Source organism: Silurus aristotelis (genome assembly GCF_946808225.1).
Source record: "Silurus aristotelis genome assembly, chromosome: 23".
Lineage (NCBI taxonomy): Eukaryota > Metazoa > Chordata > Actinopteri > Siluriformes > Siluridae > Silurus > Silurus aristotelis.
Window position 1 is genome coordinate 4,579,527 of NC_139596.1, and position 11,980 is coordinate 4,591,506.

Sequence of the window (11,980 nt, forward strand, 5' to 3'; positions counted from 1 at the left end):
CTTTATTTATATGATCATGAGCAAATGTGACCACCTAAATAAAAGCTTTAGAAATTTGCTTGTCGCAGTATTCAGATAAGTGTTAACTTAACACTAAGAAGGAAATACAATTATCTTAGGGAAGCTATTGTTGCTTTTTTAGTGAGGAACATTATTCACAAATGGAAAACAATCAAGACAGTAAATATATCTTCCCTGGATGTCACAGTCCAAGGTCTGACTGTGCAATTCTCAGAGAAATGTTAAAAAATAAAACAGATTTACATCTCAGAATCAACAGGCTTTAGTTAGCAGGTTAAATGTGAAAGTTCATTATAGTACAATTGAAAAAATATTCAACAAGTACGGTTTGCCTGGAAGGGTTGCCAGGTGAATGCCTCTTCTCACTAAAAAGAAGACGGCAGCATGGCTCAGGTTTGCAAAGTTGCTGAACAAATCGCAAGGCTTCTGGAACAATGTCCTTTGGACAGATTAGACCAAAGTAAAGGTGTTTGGCTATAATGCACAGTGCCACATTTGTGAAAAACCAAACACAGCATATCAGCACACACACCTTAAACCAACTGTAAAGCACAGTGGCTGAGGAGTGATGATTTGGGTTTGTTTATCAGAGGCCCTGGGCAGTTTGCAGTCATTGAATTGGCCATGAACTAATCTGTATACTGAAGTATTCTAGAGTCGAAGGTGAGGCCATCTGTTGGATAGCTAAAGCTTGACTGAAATTGAGTCATGCAACAGGACAATGATTCCAAGCACACCATCAAATCGATATCAGAATGGCTGAAAAAAATTGGAATCTTGGTCTTGCAAGGGCCTAATAAAAGGGGCAAGAGACTGATGAAAGTAATATAGAAAACAACTGCTTAATGTTATTGCTGCTAAAGGTGATTCTACATGTTATTATAACATAAGGTGTACAGTTTTTCACAAATGGCTTCTTCATTTTAGCTTGATTTTTGTAAAATGAATAAAGATGGTGTAATATGTCATGTGTTATTCAGATGTTGTTTACTTAATTCTAAAACCTGATAAGGACCAGATGATTTTTATGATGTCCTAAAGTTAATAGAGCTTGTTATGAAAATTAGTTGACATAGGCTTTAAATAATGATTTAAACAATGATTTAACAAAAACATCAGCTTTTGCTTTATGAGGTCTATTAGCTTCACTCTAATAACATTAATAATGTTGATAAAATTCATTTAAATATTTTAAACAAAGTTATAAATGATTGTCTACCATATAAACACTAACCCCAAATAATCAAACAAACAAATCATACAAAAAAACCCAAAAAATTAAAATACAACTTAAAACCATTTTCTAGCATTACCAGGATTTGTATCACTGGCCCAAGAAGCCATATACTTACATAAGTATATATATATATATATATATATATATATATATATATATATATATATATATATATATATATATATATATATATATATTAATTTCAGCTGTTTCTAAATACCAGAAACCATCTTAGATATGCATCGATAGTCTGTAAATTCATTAAAAATATATATTTTTTCATAGACAGATTGATCTGTATAGATCTGATAGACAGACGATTACTTGTTCAATCTTCTAAAACATAAAAAAAAATTTGAAAGAAAAGGGAGAGAATTAAAAAAAAAAATTAATAAATAAATGTTTTCCATAAGGTTGTTCAGCAATTTGAAATCAGGTTTGATGAACTTCATAAAAAAGGTATAAATCACAATTACACAATTACAATGCACTTAATAAAACATGGCACTACAAGCAAATAGCTATCATAACTATAATCTGTTTTAGTATATCTACAATATAATCTGTTATACATATCTCACATTTCAGCAACCGTTTTAGTATATCTTCTTAAGAGGCAATACTATAAAAATGAAACTTGGATATATTTTAGAGTAGTCAATGTGCAGCTTGTATAGCAGTACAGATTTACTGTCCTCTGAAAATAATTCATACAGCTATTAATGTCTTGATAACTGGCAAAAAAGAGAGTAAGTGATAAGTGTTCACAGCTGTACATAGTTTGACAATGCAAAGCCGTATGTCCGATTCATCATGTTTATGTTTTTGTCTGCTTGACAGGACGATACAAATTTGTGTATCTTGTATTAGAGCAGTTACAATTTGGTGCTTTAAGTAAAATTCAGACCACTGGATGTTCAACATGGCACCTCGTGCCAAAAAGACTCTCTGTGGATTTGAGAATTAGAATTGTTGCTATCCAAAAAGATGCCAAAGCTATAAGAAGATCAGTAACACCCTGAAACAGAGTTACAGTACAGTGGCCAGGGTCATACAGCTGATAGACAGGTGTTTAAATACTATCATACAAATAAATAGTTTAAAAATCCTATATTGTGATTTCTGGATTTTTTTTTTTTTAGATTATGTCTCTCACAGTGGACATGCACCTACGATGACAATTTCAGACCCCTCCATGATTTCTAAGTGGAAGAACTTGCAAAATAGCAGGGTGTTCAAATACTTATTTTCCTCAATGTACCTTTTTCCTCTATCTGTCCCTGGCCTGTCTTGGTCGAAGCTACCACATTAGCAGCCATTTCATTTACATGGCGAGAGGCTTGATGAAGACTCAACAATTTTTTACTGCCTCGGTCTGCTTTTACCTGTAAAAACAAAAATATGCAGTCACAAAGAATATAAGTAATGTAAAGTAATATATGTAAGAACATGTTATTTAGTTTTATAGTGGCTACAATATTGCAAATATTAAGTTTTTTTTCTTTTTTTAATGATGCACTGTAAGAGACATAATCTAAAAAAAAAAAATTCAGAAATCACAATGTATGATTTTTTAACTATTTATTTGTATGATACAGCTGCAAATAAGTATTTGAACACCTGTCTATTAGCTAGAATTCTGACTCTCAAAGACCTGTTAGTCTGCCTTTAAAATGTCCACCTCCACTACATTTATTATCCTAAATTAGATGCACCTGTTTGAGGTCGTTAGCTGCATAAAGACACCTGTCCACCCCATACAATCAGTAAGAATCCAACTATTAACATGGCATAGCTGTCCAAAGACACTAGAGACAAAATTGTACACCTCCACAAGGCTGGAAAGGGCTACGTCAGCTTGGTGAAAAAAAGGTCCACTGTTGGAGCAATCATTAGAAAATGGAAGAAGCTAAACATGACTGTCAATCTCCCTCGGACTGGGGCTCCATGCAAGATCTCACCTCGTGGGGTCTCAATGATCCTAAGGAAGGTGAGAAATCAGCCCAGAACTACACAGGAGGAGCTGGTCAATGACCTGAAAAGAGCTGGGACCACCGTTTCCAAGGTTACTGTTGGTAATACACTAAGACGTCATGGTTTGAAATCATGCATGGCACGGAAGGTTCCCCTGCTTAAACCAGCACATGTCCAGGCACGTCTTAAGTTTTCCAATGACTATTTGGATGATCCAGAGGAGTCATGGGAGAAAGTCATGTGGTCAGATGAGAACAAAATAGAACTTTTTGGGTCATAATTCCCCTAAACGTGTTTGGAGGAAAAAGAATGATGAGTACCATCCCAAGAACACCATCCCTACTGTGAAGCATGGGAGTGTTTTTCTGCACATGGGACAGGGCGACTGCACTGTATTAAGGAGAGGATGACCGGGACCATGTATTGCGGGATTTTGGGGAACAACCTCCTTCCCTCAGTTAGAGCATTGAAGATGGGTTGAGGCTGGGTCTTCCAACATGACAATAAACCAAAGCACACAGCCAGGATAACCGAGGAGTGGCTCTGTAAGAAGCATATCAAGGTTCTGGCATGGCCTAGCCAGTCTCCAGACCTAAACCCAATAGAGAATCTTTGAAGGGAGCTCAAACTCCGTGTTTCTCAGCGACAGGCCAGAAACCTGACTGATCTAGAGAAGATCTGTGTGGAGGAGTGGGCCAAAATCCCTCCTGCAGTGTGTGTAAACCTGGTGAAAACTACAGGAAACGTTTGACCTCTGTAATTGCAAACAAAGGCTACTGTACCAAATATTAACATTAACTTCCTCAGGTGTTCAACCCAGCCATTAGGGGGGCACAAGCCAGTGCACTCTTAGTGCCGGTCCCAAGCCCGGGTAAATGGGGAGGGTTGCGTTAGGAAGGGCATCCAGCGTAAAACATGTGCCAAATCAAATATGCGGATCACAAATGAGAATTTCATACCGGATCGGTCGAGGCCCGGGTTAACAACGACCGCCACAGGTATCGTTAGCCGACAGGGTACCGGTGGAAATTGGGCTACTGTTGGCCGAAGGAGGAGAAGGAGAGGAGGAAGACGTCTACAGAGACGGCAGGAAAAGGAGCAGTGTAGGAGAGTAGAGGTTCGGGTTGGTACTTTAAATGTTGGTACTATGACGGGTAAAGGGAGAGAGATAGCTGATATGATGGAGAGGAGAAAGGTAGATATGCTGTGTGTTCAGGAGACCAAGTGGAAAGGGAGTAAGGCCAGGAACATTGGAGGTGGATTTAAACTGTTTTATCATGGTGTGGATGGAAAGAGAAATGGTGTAGGGGTGATTCTGAAGGAAGAGTACAGTAAGAGTGTAGTGGAGGTGAAGAGAGTTTCTGATAGGGTGATGATCGTGAAGGTGGAGGTTGAAGGGATGATGATAAATGTCATCAGTGCCTATGCTCCACAAGTTGGCTGTGAGATGGAGGAGAAGGAAAGATTCTGGAGTGAATTAGATGAAGTGGTAGATGGTGTACCTAGGAAAGAACGATTGGTGATTGGGGCAGACTTTAATGGGCATGTAGGTGAAGGGAACAGAGGTGATGAGGAGGTGATGGGTAGGTATGGTTTTAAGGAGAGGAATGTGGAAGGGCAGATGGTGGTAGATTTTGCAAAAAGGATGGAAATGGCAGTGGTGAACACGTATTTTAAGAAGAAGGAGGATCATAGGGTGACGTATAAGAGTGGAGGAAGGTGCACACAGGTGGATTATGTTCTGTGTAGGAGATGCAACCTGAAGGAGATTGTAGACTGTAAGGTGTTGGCGGGGGACAGTGTAGCTAGACAGCATCGGATGGTGGTCTGTAGGATGGTTTTGGAGGCGAAGAAAAAGAGGAGGAAAGTAAGGATTGAAAGAAGAATAAGATGGTGGAAACTGAAGGATGAAGAGTGTGGTGTGAGGTTCAGGGAAGAGGTCAGACAGGGGCTTGGTGGTGGTGAAGAGGTGCCGGATGATTGGGCAACTACTGCAGGAGTGATAAGGAAGGCAGCTAGAAAAGTACTTGGTGTGACATCTGGAAATAGAAAGCAAGACAAGGAGACGTGGTGGTGGAATGAGGAAGTGCAGGAGAGCATTAAGGGAAAGAGGTTGGCAAAACAGAAGTGGGATCGACAGAGTGATGAGAAAAGTAGGCAGGAGTACAAGGAGATGCGGCAGCAGGTAAAAAGGGATGTGGCGAAAGTCAAGGAAAAGGCATATGAGGAGCTGTATAAGAGGTTGGACACTAAGGAAGGAGAAAAGGATTTATACCGATTGGCCAGGCAGAGGGACCGAGCTGGGAAGGATGTACTGCAAGTTAGAGCAATAAAGGATGGAGAGGGAAATGTGTTGACTAGTGAGGAGAGTGTGTTGAGAAGATGGAGGGAGTATTTTGAGCAGCTGATGAATGAGGAAAATCAGAGAGAGAGAAGATTGGAGGATGTGGAGTTGGTGAAGCAGGATGTAGATAGGATTAGTAAGGAGGAAGTGAGAGCAGCGATTAAGAGGATGAAGAATGGAAAGTCGGTTGGACCAGATGACATACCGGTAGAAGCGTGGAGATGTTTAGGAGAGATGGCAGTGGAGTTTTTAACCAGATTGTTTAACAGAATTCTGGAAGGGGAGAGGATGCCTGAGGAATGGAGAAGGAGTGTGCTGGTACCGATCTTTAAGCATAAGGGAGATGTGCAGACCTGCAGTAACTACAGGGGAATTAAGTTGATCAGTCACACCATGAAGTTATGGGAAAGAGTAGTGGAAGCCAGGCTGAGAGAAGAGGTGACCATCTGTGAGCAACAGTATGGTTTCATGCCGAGGAAGAGCACCACAGATGCCTTATTTGCTTTGAGGATGTTGATGGAGAAGTATAGAGAAGGACAGAAGGAGCTGCATTGTGTATTTGTGGATTTAGAGAAAGCGTACGACAGGGTACCGAGAGAGGAGTTGTGGTATTGTATGAGGAAGTCAGGTGTGTCAGAGAAGTATGTGAGGGTGGTGCAGGACATGTATGAGGACAGTGTGTCGGCAGTGAAGTGTGCAGTAGGTACGACAGACTGGTTCAGGGTGAAGGTTGGACTGCATCAAGGATCGGCCCTGAGCCCTTTCCTGTTTGCAGTGGTGATGGACAGGTTGACGGACGAGGTCAGACAGGAGTCTCCCTGGACTATGATGTTTGCAGATGATATTGTGATTTGTGGTGAGAGTAGAGAGCAGGTTGAGAAGAGCCTGGAGAGGTGGAGATATGCGCTTGAGAGAAGGGGAATGAAAGTCAGTAGGAGTAAGACAGAGTACATGTGTGTGAATGAGAGGGAGGGCAGTGGAGTGATGCGGTTGCAGGGAGAAGAGGTGGAGAAGGTGGAGGAGTTCAGGTACCTGGGGTCAACAGTGCAAAGTAATGGAGAGTGTGTTAGAGAAGTAAAGAAAAGAGTGCAGGCAGGGTGGAGTGGGTGGAGAAGAGTGACAGGAGTGATTTGTGATAGTAGGGTATCTGCAAGAATGAAAGGGAAAGTTTATAGGACTGTGGTGAGACCTGCGATGTTGTATGGATTAGAGACAGTGGCATTGAGTAAAAGACAGGAGGTGGAGCTGGAGGTAGCAGAGCTGAAAATGTTAAGGTTTTCGTTGGGAGTGACGAGGATGGACAAGATTAGAAATGAGTTTATTAGAGGGACAGCACATGTAGGATGTTTTGGTGACAAGGTGAGGGAGGCGAGATTGAGATGGTTTGGACATGTGCAGAGAAGGGACATGAATTATATTGGTAGAAAAATGCTGAAGATGGAGCCACCAGGTAGGAGGAAAAGAGGAAGGCCAAGGAGGAGGTTCATGGATGTGGTGAGGGAAGACATGCAGGTAGTTGGTGTGAAAGAGGCAGATGTAGAGGACAGGGTGGTATGGAGACGGATGATCCGCTGTGGCGACCCCTAATGGGAGCAGCCGAAAGAAGAAGAAGAAGAAGAACTTCCTCAGGTGTTCAAATACTTATTTGCAGCTGTATCATACAAATAAATAGTTTTTAAAAAATCATACATTGTGTTTTGGAAAGATCATTAAAAAAGATTTACAAATTTAGTTTTGTTTTACTACTATACTATAGTTTTTTTTTAAAAACCGTACCCTTCCACTTTCAACAATCTCCTTCTGTAGGTCGGTTGATGCCAACACCAGGAGATGGATAGCCTAAAAATAAGCCAAAAGTGCCGCATAAAGAATAAAGGGAAAAACATTACTCAGAATTAAGAGAAAACAGACAAAAAACATCCATAGGAGTTGATTGTTCTTCCATCTTGCCTTCATAAGGTCAGTGGAGCTATACAGTATTCTAAAAGTGAATAACAGTGCATTAAGTTACATGTGATGACAACCAATTTAATGTAAATGATTATTCTGGTCAATAAGTTGATCTAAACAAATAAATAGAGAAGCACTGAAATAAATTTACTAGTATTTCATATTTGCCTGATATTCAGGAACAATATTTATTTGCCTTTTATTTCATCCCATTAAATTTTTAGCAGCCAACCCAGCCATTAGGGGGGCACAAGCCAGTGCACTCTTAGTGCCGGTTCCAAGCCCGGGTAAATGGGGAGGGTTGCGTTAGGAAGGGCATCCAGCGTAAAACATGTGCCAAATCAAATATGCGGATCACAAATGAGAATTTCATACCGGATCGGTCGAGGCCTGGGTTAACAACGACCGCCACAGGTATCGTTAGCCGACAGGGTACCGGTGGAAATTGGGCTACTGTTGGCCGAAGGAGGAGAAGGAGAGAAGGAAGGCATCTACAGAGACGGCAGGAAAAGGAGCAGTGTAGGAGAGTAGAGGTTCGGGTTGGTACTTTAAATGTTGGTACTATGACGGTTAAAGGGAGAGAGATAGCTGATATGATGGAGAGGAGAAAGGTAGATATACTGTGTGTTCAGGAGACCAAGTGGAAAGGGAGTAAGGCCCGGAAAGTGGGTTTAAACTGTTTTATCATGGTGTGGATGGGAAGAGAAATGGTGTAGGGGTGATTCTGAAGTAAGAGTACAGTAAGAGTGTAGTGGAGGTGAAAAGAGTTTCTGATAGGGTGATGATCGTGAAGGTAGAAGTTGTAGGGATGATGATGAATGTCATCAGTGCCTATGCTCCACAAGTCGGCTGTGAGATGGAGGAGAAGGAAAGATTCTGGAGTGAATTAGATGAAGTGGTAGATGGTGTACCTAGGAAAGAACGATTGGTGATTGGGGCAGATTTTAATGGGCATGTAGGTGAAGGGAACAGAGGTGATGAGAAGGTGATGGGTAGGTATGGTTTTAAGGAGAGGAATGTGGACGTGCAGATGGTGGTAGATTTTGCTAAAAGGATGGAAATGGCAGTGGTGAACACGTATTTTAAGAAGAACGAGGATCATAGGGTGACGTATAAGAGTGGAGGAAGGTGCACACAGGTGGATTATGTTCTGTGTAGGAGATGCAACCTGAAGGAGATTGGAGACTGTAAGGTGTTGGCGGGGGACAGTGTAGCTAGACAGCATCCGTGGTGGTCTGTAGGATGGTTTTGGAGGCGAAGAAGAAGAGGAGGAAAGTAAGGTTTGAAAGAAGAATAAGATGGTGGAAACTGAAGGAGGAAGAGTGTAGTGTGAGGTTCAGGGAAGAGGTCAGACAGGGGCTTGGTGGTGGTGAAGAGGTGCCGGATGATTGGGCAACTACTGCAGGAGTGATGAGGGAGGCAGCTAGAAAAGTACTTGGTGTGACATCTGGAAATAGAAAGCAAGACAAGGAGACGTGGTGGTGGAATAAGGAAGTGCAGGAGAGCATTAGGGGAAAGAGGTTGGCAAAACAGAAGTGGGATCGACAGAGTGATGAGAAAAGTAGGCAGGAGTACAAGGAGATGCGGCAGCAGGTAAAAAGGGATGTGGCGAAAGCCAAGGAAAAGGCATATGAGGAACTGTATAAGAGGTTGGACACTAAGGAAGGAGAAAAGGATTTATACCGATTGGCCAAGCTGGGAAGGATGTACTGCAAGTTAGAGCAATAAAGGATGGAGAGGGAAATGTGTTGACTAGTGAGGAGAGTGTGTTGAGAAGATGGAGGGAGTATTTTGAGCAGCTGATGAATGAGGAAAATCAGAGAGAGAGAAGGTTGGAGGATGTGGAGTTGGTGAAGCAGGATGTAGATAGGATTAGTAAGGAGGAAGTGAGAGCAGCGATTAAGAGGATAAAGAATGGAAAGTCGGTTGGACCAGATGACATACCGGTAGAAGCGTGGAGATGTTTAGGAGAGTTGGCAGTGGAGTTTTTAACCAGATTGTTTAACAGGATTCTGGAAGGGGAGAGGATGCCTGAGGAATGGAGAAGGAGTGTGCTGGTACTGATCTTTAAGCATAAGGGAGATGTGCAGACCTGCAGTAACTACAGGGGAATTTAGTTGATCAGTCACACCATGAAGTTATGGGAAAGAGTAGTGGAAGCCAGGCTGAGAGAAGAGGTGACCATCTGTGAGCAACAGTATGGTTTCATGCCGAGGAAGAGCACCACAGATGCCTTATTCGCTTTGAGGATGTTGATGGAGAAGTATAGAGAAGGACAGAAGGAGCTGCATTGTGTATTTGTGGATTTAGAGAAAGCGTACGACAGGGTGCCGAGAGAGGAGTTGTGGTATTGTATGAGGAATAAAGGGTATCAGGTGTGTCAGAGAAGTATGTGAGGGTGGTGCAGGACATGTATGAGGACAGTGTGACGGCAGTGAAGTGTGCAGTAGGTACGACAGACTGGTTCAGGGTGAAGGTTGGACTGCATCAAGGATCGGCCCTGAGCCCTTTCCTGTTTGCAGTGGTGATGGACAGGTTGACGGACGAGGTCAGACAGGAGTCTCCCTGGACTATGATGTTTGCAGATGATATTGTGATTTGTGGTGAGAGTAGAGAGCAGGTTGAGAAGAGCCTGGAGAGGTGGAGATATGCGCTGGAGAGAAGGGGAATGAAAGTCAGTAGAAGTAAGACAGAGTAGATGTGTGTGAATGAGAGGGAGGGCAGTGGAGTGATGCGGTTGCAGGGAGAAGAGGTGGAGAAGGTGGAGGAGTTCAGGTACCTGGGGTCAACAGTGCAAAGTAACGGAGAGTGTGTTAGAGAAGTAAAGAAAAGAGTGCAGGCAGGGTGGAGTGGGTGGAGAAGAGTGACAGGAGTGATTTGTGATAGTAGGGTATCTGCAAGAATGAAAGGGAAAGTTTATAGGACTGTGGTGAGACCTGCGATGTTGTATGGATTAGAGACAGTGGCATTGAGTAAAAGACAGGAGGTGGAGCTGGAGGTAGCAGAGCTGAAGATGTTTTCGTTGGGAGTGACGAGGATGGAAAAGATTAGAAATAAGTTTATTAGAGGGACAGCACATGTAGGATGTTTTGGTGACAAGGTGAGGGAGGCGAGATTGAGATGGTTTGGACATGTGCAGAGAAGGGACATGAATTATATTGGTAGAAAAATGCTGAAGATGGAGCCACCAGGTAGGAGGAAAAGAAGAAGGCCAAGGAGGAGTTTCATGGATGTGGTGAGGGAAGACATGCAGGTAGTTGGTGTGAAAGAGGCAGATGTAGAGGACAGGGTGGTATGGAGACGGATGAGCCGCTGTGGCGACTCCTAATAGGAGCAGCCGAAAGAAGAAGAAGAAGAAGAATTTTAGCAGCCCTCATCACACTCCCCTAATGTGATGCGGAGAATGAGGCGGAAGCCGAAGTATACGCACACAAAGTCTTTAATTACAAAAAATAGGCATGAGATGCACACACTGGCAGTGAAGCAGTATAATCCTGTGAAAGCAAACGGCAGTTTGTATGTAGTATCCACAGGTCCGTGCTGGGGCAAGCTGGCAGCAGCAGGGATTCGTGGTGCAGACAGCGTGAAACGTGGAGAACACAATAACGGACAGAGTGGAAGTGAACATAGGCTGCTTATATGTGTGTGGTTGATGAAGATCATGTGCACCATGTTAGTAATCAGGCGAGCAGCTCCGTGCGGGCAGGGCTGGTGCGGGTGAAGACGCAGGGTGCTCCCTGACACCTAAAGTGTTTTTATATGTGGTGTGAGATTAAAACAGCAACATCATTCCTTAACTCAGTTCCACCAACATTCAAATTCAATTTTAATCCCTAACTGTTAACAAAATAAAAATATATGTGACCAAATTTCGTTGTTAAAAACGGTTTGAAATGCAAACAAGACAAAATGTATTTGTATTCAAAGAGAGCAATAAATAATGAATAATTTTGAAGAATTGAATAATGTACACCTCTCATTAACTTCCAGCTTGTCTCCTTCAGTGTCTATTCTGGCCCGATTCATCATCTCCTGCAGGCAGACCAACAGCATGGCAAATCAGTCGTAGCACAGATGTAGAACATGCCCAAAAAATGACATACAATTTTATACATTCTTTTAACAGTTTCTTAAGTACACCTAATTTTCCTGCCTTCTATTTTATCAAAAAAAAAATATTTTTTTGTATGATCCTTCTGAGTTTTTGTGAGAGTCAGTACTATGGCATTTTGTACCTTTCAGGTTGCTAAATATTGAGAAGAAGAAAGACATCCGTAACTATTAGCCTACAGTGCCTTCATCCTGTTTTAATAAGACATTTATTTATTATATATTTACTCAATTTTCATCAACATTAACAAAGTTTCAGATGATTTCCGTTTAAATAAGTATGTCCCATGGCACAATAATGTCTATAGGATACCATGCTCGTGAAACGTTTGTCTAAAACTTAA

At 42.1% G+C, this 11,980-nt stretch overlaps 1 long non-coding RNA gene across 1 annotated transcript; it reads right to left on the minus strand.

The window, feature by feature from the left end:
- Positions 1-7,351: 7,351 nt before the first annotated feature.
- Positions 7,352-11,558, minus strand: LOC310718327. Its single transcript, XR_014531104.1, has 3 exons — positions 11,500-11,558; positions 7,527-7,557; positions 7,352-7,415 (listed from the first exon to the last, which is right to left on the minus strand). It is a non-coding gene; the product is annotated as an uncharacterized lncRNA (long non-coding RNA).
- Between the last annotated feature and the right edge of the window lie 422 nt (positions 11,559-11,980).